The following is a 7,472-nucleotide window of genomic DNA, read 5'->3' on the forward strand; positions in this document are numbered from 1 at the left end:
TTAGTTAGTTTATGTAATTGTATTTAATTGTAGTTATTTGTAGCTAATTTATTTAATTAATGTAATTATAGTGTAGTGTTAGGTTTAATTGTAACTTAGGTTAGGATTTATTTTACAGCTAATTTTGTATTTCTTTTAGCTAGGTAGTTATTAAATAGTTAATAACTATTTAATAACTATTCTAACTAGCTAAAATAAATACAAAGTTACCTGTAAAATAAATATAAATCCTAAGATATTGTAGCTATCTTAGGGTTTATTTTACAGGTAAGTATTTAGTTTTAAATAGGAATAATTTATTAAAGTATAGTGTAGTGTTAGGATTAATTGTAACTTAGGTTAGTTTTTATTTTACAGGTAAATTTCTCTTTATTTTAGCTAGGTAGCTATTAAATAGTTAATAACTATTTAATAGCTATTGTACCTAGTTAAAATAAATTGAAATTTGCCAGTAAAATAAAAATAAATCCTAACATAGCTACAATATAATTATTATTTATATTGTAGCTATATTAGGGTTTATTTTAAAGGTAAGTATTTAGTTTTAAATAGGATTAATTTAGTTCATACAATAAATATTATTTAGATTTATTTAATTAATATTTAAGTTAGGGGGGTGTTAGGGTTAGTGTTAGACTTAGGTTTAGGGGTTAATAATTTTATTACAGTGGCGGCGGTGTAGTGGGGGGCAGGATAGGGGTTAATAAATTTATTACAGTGGCGACGGTGTAGGGGGGCAGGATAGGGGTTAATAAATTTAATATAGGTTGCGGCAGGGTCCGGGAGCGGCGGTTTAGGGGTTAATACATATATTATAGTTGCGGCGGGGTCAGGGAGCGGCGGTTTAGGGGTTAACATGTTTATTATAGCTTGCGGTGGGCTCCGGGACCGGCGGGTTAGGGGGTAATACATTTATTTAGTTGCGGCGGTGTAGGGGGGACAGATTAGTGGTGTTTAGACTCGGGGTACATGTTAGGGTGTTAGGTGCAGACATCTCCCATAGGAATCAATGGGATGTCGGGCAGCAGCGAACATGAACTTTCGCTTTTGTCAGACTCCCATTGATTCCTATGGGATCCGGCGCCTCCAGGGCGGCGGATTGAAAACCAGGTACGCTGGGCCGTAAAAGTGCCGAGCGTACCTGCTAGTTTTTTGATAACTAGCAAAAGTAGTCAGATTGTGCCGCACTTGTGTGCGGAACATCTGGAGTGACGTAAGAATCGATCTGTGTTGGACTGAGTCCGACGGATCGAAGCTTACGTCACAAAAATCTACTTTTGCCGGTATCTAGGGCTTGATAACTTAGGCGAATCAGCCTCGCCACAAATACGCTGCGGAATTCCAGCGTATTTGAGGTTGACGGCTTGATAACTAGAGGCCATAGGCAGATATATTTACCAATATCTAGTTCGATAGTCATCTAGAGTTAAATTGATAGGAAGATAGACAGATAGATAGATAGATAGATAGATAATCAGACAGACAAAGATTTATAAACATCTAGATAGATAATAGACAGATAAAAAGGTGCACAGACAAATAGATTGATGATTGACAGATAGTAAGACAGTAGACAAATTTAAAGACATCTCAATAGATAATAGTTAGACGAACAGGTACATAAACAATAGACAAATAGAATAAAACAAGTTTATGTATAAAGAATATATTATTTCATGTTGTATTTACCCCCGCTGCCTTTGATTTGAGCCCATCCTTCACAAGTACGGCCCTTGCATAAAATAAACACATAGTACTCAGGTGACTGCATCAGGCTCTGTGTAGCCCACACTGCCCCCTCAGGGCTTTAGCACAGATTTTGGGAGGGGCAGGGTGTTGATAACCTCAGGATAATGACACATTGTCAGGTTGCAGATATTTATCTCTGAGATTATGCACTGACTCACAGCAACTGCCGATTTTACATCTGCTAACACTACGTATAAAAAAATGCAGCCTCAGCTTTTGCAACAACGTACTGATCTACAAACAGGCACTGTAAACAATTTTGATATTGTAAGAGTGCTCTATTGTATAGTCTGGGAAAGGTATATACTGTAACAAAACTTATAAAATATGTGTACTCATAAGGTGCCTTGTTTTGCTGTCAGGGGCAGGTGAGGAGATCTGCAGGCTCAGTTAATAGAGACATGTGTATTATCACAAGATGCCTTATTGCGCTGTTAGAGACAGGATGAGAAAACTGCAAGTTCAGTGTAATACAGACATGTGTCTAATCACAAGGTGCCTTATTGCACTGTTAGAGACAGGATGAGAGAACTGCAAGTGCAGTGTAATACAGACATGTGTCTAATCACAAGGTGCCTTATTGCATTGTCAGAGACAGGATGAGAGAACTGCAAGTTCAGTGTAATACAGACATGTGTCTAATCACAAGGTGCCTTATTGCACTGTTAGAGACAGGACGAGAGAACTGCAAGTTCAGTGTAATACAGACATGTGTCTAATCACAAGGTGCCTTATTGCACTGTCAGAGACAGGATGAGAGAACTGCAAGTTCAGTGTAATACCGACATGTGTCTAATCACAAGGTGCCTTATTGCGCTGTCAGAGACAGGATGAGAAAACTGCAAGTTCAGTGTAATACAGACATGTGTCTAATCACAAGGTGCCTTATTGCGCTGTTAGAGACAGGATAAGAGAACTGCAAGTTCAGTGTAATACAGACATGTGTCTAATCACAAGGTGCCTTATTGCGCTGTTAGAGACAGGATGAGAAAACTGCAAGTTCAGTGTAATACAGACATGTGTCTAATCACAAGGTGCCTTATTGCGCTGTTAGAGACAGGATAAGAGAACTGCAAGTTCAGTGTAATACAGACATGTGTCTAATCACAAGGTGCCTTATTGCGCTGTTAGAGACAGGATGAGAGAACTGCAAGTTCAGTGTAATACAGACATGTGTCTAATCACAAGGTGCCTTATTGCACTGTCAGAAACAGGATGAGAGAACTGCAAGTTCAGTGTAATACAGACGTGTGTCTAATCACAAGGTGCCTTATTGCAATGTCAGAGACAGGATGAGAGAACTGCAAGTTCAGTGTAATACAGACATGTGTCTAATCACAAGGTGCCTTATTGCTCTGTCAGAGACAGGATGAGAGAACTGCAAGTTCAGTGTAATACAGACATGTGTCTAATCACAAGGTGCCTTATTGCTCTGTCAGAGACAGGATGAGAGAACTGCAAGTTCAGTGTAATACAGACATGTGTCTAATCACAAGGTGCCTTATTGCTCTGTTAGAGACAGGATGAGAGAACCTCAAGTTCAGTGTAATACAGACATGGGTCTAATCACAAGGTGCCTTATTGCACTGTTAGAGACAGGATGAGAGAACTGCAAGTTCAGTGTAATACAGACATGTGTCTAATCACAAGGTGCCTTATTGCTCTGTTAGAGACAGGATGAGAGACCTGCAAGTTCAGTGTAATACAGACATGTGTCTAATCACAAGGTGCCTTATTGCGCTGTTAGAGACAGGATGAGAGAACTGCAAGTTCAGTGTAATACAGACATGTGTCTAATCACAAGGTGCCTTATTGCACTGTCAGAAACAGGATGAGAGAACTGCAAGTTCAGTGTAATACAGACGTGTGTCTAATCACAAGGTGCCTTATTGCAATGTCAGAGACAGGATGAGAGAACTGCAAGTTCAGTGTAATACAGACATGTGTCTAATCACAAGGTGCCTTATTGCTCTGTCAGAGACAGGATGAGAGAACTGCAAGTTCAGTGTAATACAGACATGTGTCTAATCACAAGGTGCCTTATTGCTCTGTCAGAGACAGGATGAGAGAACTGCAAGTTCAGTGTAATACAGACATGTGTCTAATCACAAGGTGCCTTATTGCTCTGTTAGAGACAGGATGAGAGAACCTCAAGTTCAGTGTAATACAGACATGTGTCTAATCACAAGGTGCCTTATTGCACTGTTAGAGACAGGATGAGAGAACTGCAAGTTCAGTGCAATACAGACGTGTCTAATCACAAGGTGCCTTATTGAACTGTCAGAGACAGGATGAGAGAACTGCAAGTTCAGTGTAATACAGACATGTGTCTAATCACAAGGTGCCTTATTGCATGTCAGAGACAGGAAGAGAGAACTGCAAGTTCAGTGTAATACCAACATGTGTCTAATCACAAGGTGCCTTATTGCACTGTTAGAGACAGGATGAGAAAACTGCAAGTTCAGTGTAATACAGACATGTGTCTAATCACAAGGTGCCTTATTGCAATGTCAGAGACAGGATGAGAGAACTGCAAGTTCAGTGTAATACAGACATGTGTCTAATCACAAGGTGCCTTATTGCAATGTCAGAGACAGGATGAGAGAACTGCAAGTTCAGTGTAATACAGACATGTGTCTAATCACAAGGTGCCTTATTGCACTGTCAGAGACAGGATGGGAGAGCTGCAAGTTCAGTGTAATACAGACGTGTCTAATCACAAGGTGCCTTATTGCATGTCAGAGACAGGAAGAGAGAACTGCAAGTTCAGTGTAATACCGACATGTGTCTAATCACAAGGTGCCTTATTGCGCTGTTAGAGACAGGATGAGAGAACTGCAAGTTCAGTGTAATACAGACATGTGTCTAATCACAAGGTGCCTTATTGCACTGTCAGAGACAGGATGAGAGAACTGCAAGTTCAGTGTAATACCGACATGTGTCTAATCACAAGGTGCCTTATTGCTCTGTCAGAGACAGGATGAGAGAGCTGCAAGTTCAGTGTAATACAGACGTGTCTAATCACAAGGTGCCTTATTGCCCTGTCAGAGACAGGATGAGAGAACTGCAAGTTCAGTGTAATACAGACATGTGTCTAATCACAAGGTGCCTTATTGCATGTCAGAGACAGGAAGAGAGAACTGCAAGTTCAGTGTAATACCGACATGTGTCTAATCACAAGGTGCCTTATTGCGCTGTTAGAGACAGGATGAGAGAACTGCAAGTTCAGTGTAATACAGACATGTGTCTAATCACAAGGTGCCTTATTGAACTGTCAGAGACAGGATGAGAGAACTGCAAGTTCAGTGTAATACAGACATGTGTCTAATCACAAGGTGCCTTATTGCACTGTCAGAGACAGGATGAGAGAACTGCAAGTTCAGTGTAATACAGACATGTGTCTAATCACAAGGTGCCTTATTGCGCTGTCAGAGACAGGATGAGAAAACTGCAAGTTCAGTGTAATACAGATATGTGTCTAATCACAAGGTGCCTTATTGCGCTGTCAGAGACAGGATGAGAAAACTGCAAGTTCAGTGTAATACAGACATGTGTCTAATCACAATTATCACATGGTGCATTATTGTATATCCAGGAACAGATGGGGAGTGATGCAGGCTTAATGTAATACAAAAACATTTATCTAATTACAAGGCCAACCATCAAAGAAATCACTACAAAACAAAAACCGGGTGTCACATAGGGGGATAATTATCAAAGGTCTGGCGGACCTGATCCAAGAGTGCGGATCAGGTCCGCCAATACGCTCTCCATATTCAGTATTGCACCAGCAGCTCTTGTGAGCTGCGGGTGCAACGCCGCCTGCTGCAGATTCGCGGCTGCCAGCAGGGGGGTGTCAATCAACCCGATCGTACTCGATCGGGTTGAATTGCAGCGATGTCTGTCCGCCTGCTCAGAGCAGGCGGACAGGTTATGGAGCAGCGGTCTTTAGACCGCTGCTTCATAATTGCTGTTTCTGGCGAGCCTGCAGGCTCACCAGAAACACGGGCCCTCAAGTTCCATCCTGAGCTTGATAAATTGGCCCCATAGTGTACTCTGTCTGTAGACAATTATTCAAGAAGTGACCCAACAAATGAAAACAAAAGGTTGGACACCAAACCAATGGTGTCTATAGGAAGGCTAGGCGTCCGAGTCCCTAGTTAATGCTCCCCCACGATACCAGCAACAAATACAGCACTGTGATTAAAAAAAAAAGTAATTTTAATAAAAAATATTTATTAAAACATACAAGTATACTATAATAAAGCTTTGCATTCATATATACATAGAAAAAACTAGCAACGCATTTCATGGCCTTTTTTGTTGTTGTAAATATTCATTTGTTGGGTCACTTATTGAAAAATTGTCTACACAAAGAGTACGTTATGTGGTGCCCCTCTTTTGTTTTATAGTGATTTATTTGATGGCTGTGCGGTGGTCTACATGATAAAGTAGAGAAGGTGACTAGTATATGTGGATTCTCTGGTGTGAAGTATTTAAAGACTGCACCCAAAGATTTGTTAGTTGTATATGCTTATCGATCAGACTTTTATAACAGGGAGCGCTTGAATTTGTGAGGTTTTAGGGCCGGCTCAAGATATTGTGTGCTGCCTGGGTCCAAGAATGCAATGACAACCCCTCTCCAGTAGTAACATTATTGATTAGCATATCAACCTAAAAGCCTGGCTGCTGACCTTACTAAGCCTACCTGATTCCAGCCAATGCTTATGCACAATTGCACAATAAGTGGGAAAGAAGTTAGGGAAGAGATGCACTTGTCCAACCTTGAATGTTGCCCCCGAATGATTCTGTGTCTTTGTGCATAATGAGGTTTTGCTACTGGGAGCCGGCAACTTCCCCTCATGAAGACAGAGAACAGGAGTGGTCTGGGTCTGACAGTGACTGACTCAGTCACTGAAGTGCTGCCCCTTGTCAAGTGCTGCCTGGATCCATTGGACCCAATTAGTCCTATGGTTGAGCCGGCCCTGTGTTTTAAATCTTCCAATCACATGGTGCCTTATTAGGGGCATTAAACAGCTTGGGAGAGCAACAGACTTAGGGGTCTATTTATCAAGCTCCGTATGGAGCTTGATGCCCCATGTTTCTGGTGAGCCTTCTCTGAGGCGGCGGACAGACATTGCCAGAAATCAACCCAATCCAATACGATCGTGTTGATTGACACCCCTGCTAGATTGGCCGCAAATCTGCAGGGGGCGGTATTGCACCAGCAGTTCACCAGAACTGCTGGTGCAATGATAAATGCCGAGAACGTATGCTGTCGGCATTTATTGATGTGCAGCGGACTTGATCCGCAATATCGGATCATGTCCGCTCACACGTTCTTAAATAGGTCCCTTAGTCTAATACAAATGTGTCAAATCACAAGATGCTTTATTGATGCCAGGGACAGGCTGTGTGATCTGCAGCTTAGTGTAGTACAAATGTGTCAAATCACGAGGTGCCTTATTGCCCTGCCAGAGACAAGTTGAGAGAGCATCAGAATCTGGGAAATACAAATGTAAGTATCTAATCACAAGGTGCGTTTTCGTGGGCTACATACGCATGGTGCGCTAACTGTTGCATGTGAGTGAAAAGGGGTTTATCGCGGCTCTTTGCACGAGTCGGCAGTAGCGTGGTATTACGAGTTGAATGTAAACACATCAGGCTGAGCCCAATTGAATTATGTGAGACAAAAAAGTTGCAGAAAACACATAAAAAATGCA

The sequence above is a fragment of the Bombina bombina genome, chromosome 7, assembly GCF_027579735.1.
Source record: "Bombina bombina isolate aBomBom1 chromosome 7, aBomBom1.pri, whole genome shotgun sequence".
NCBI lineage: Eukaryota > Metazoa > Chordata > Amphibia > Anura > Bombinatoridae > Bombina > Bombina bombina.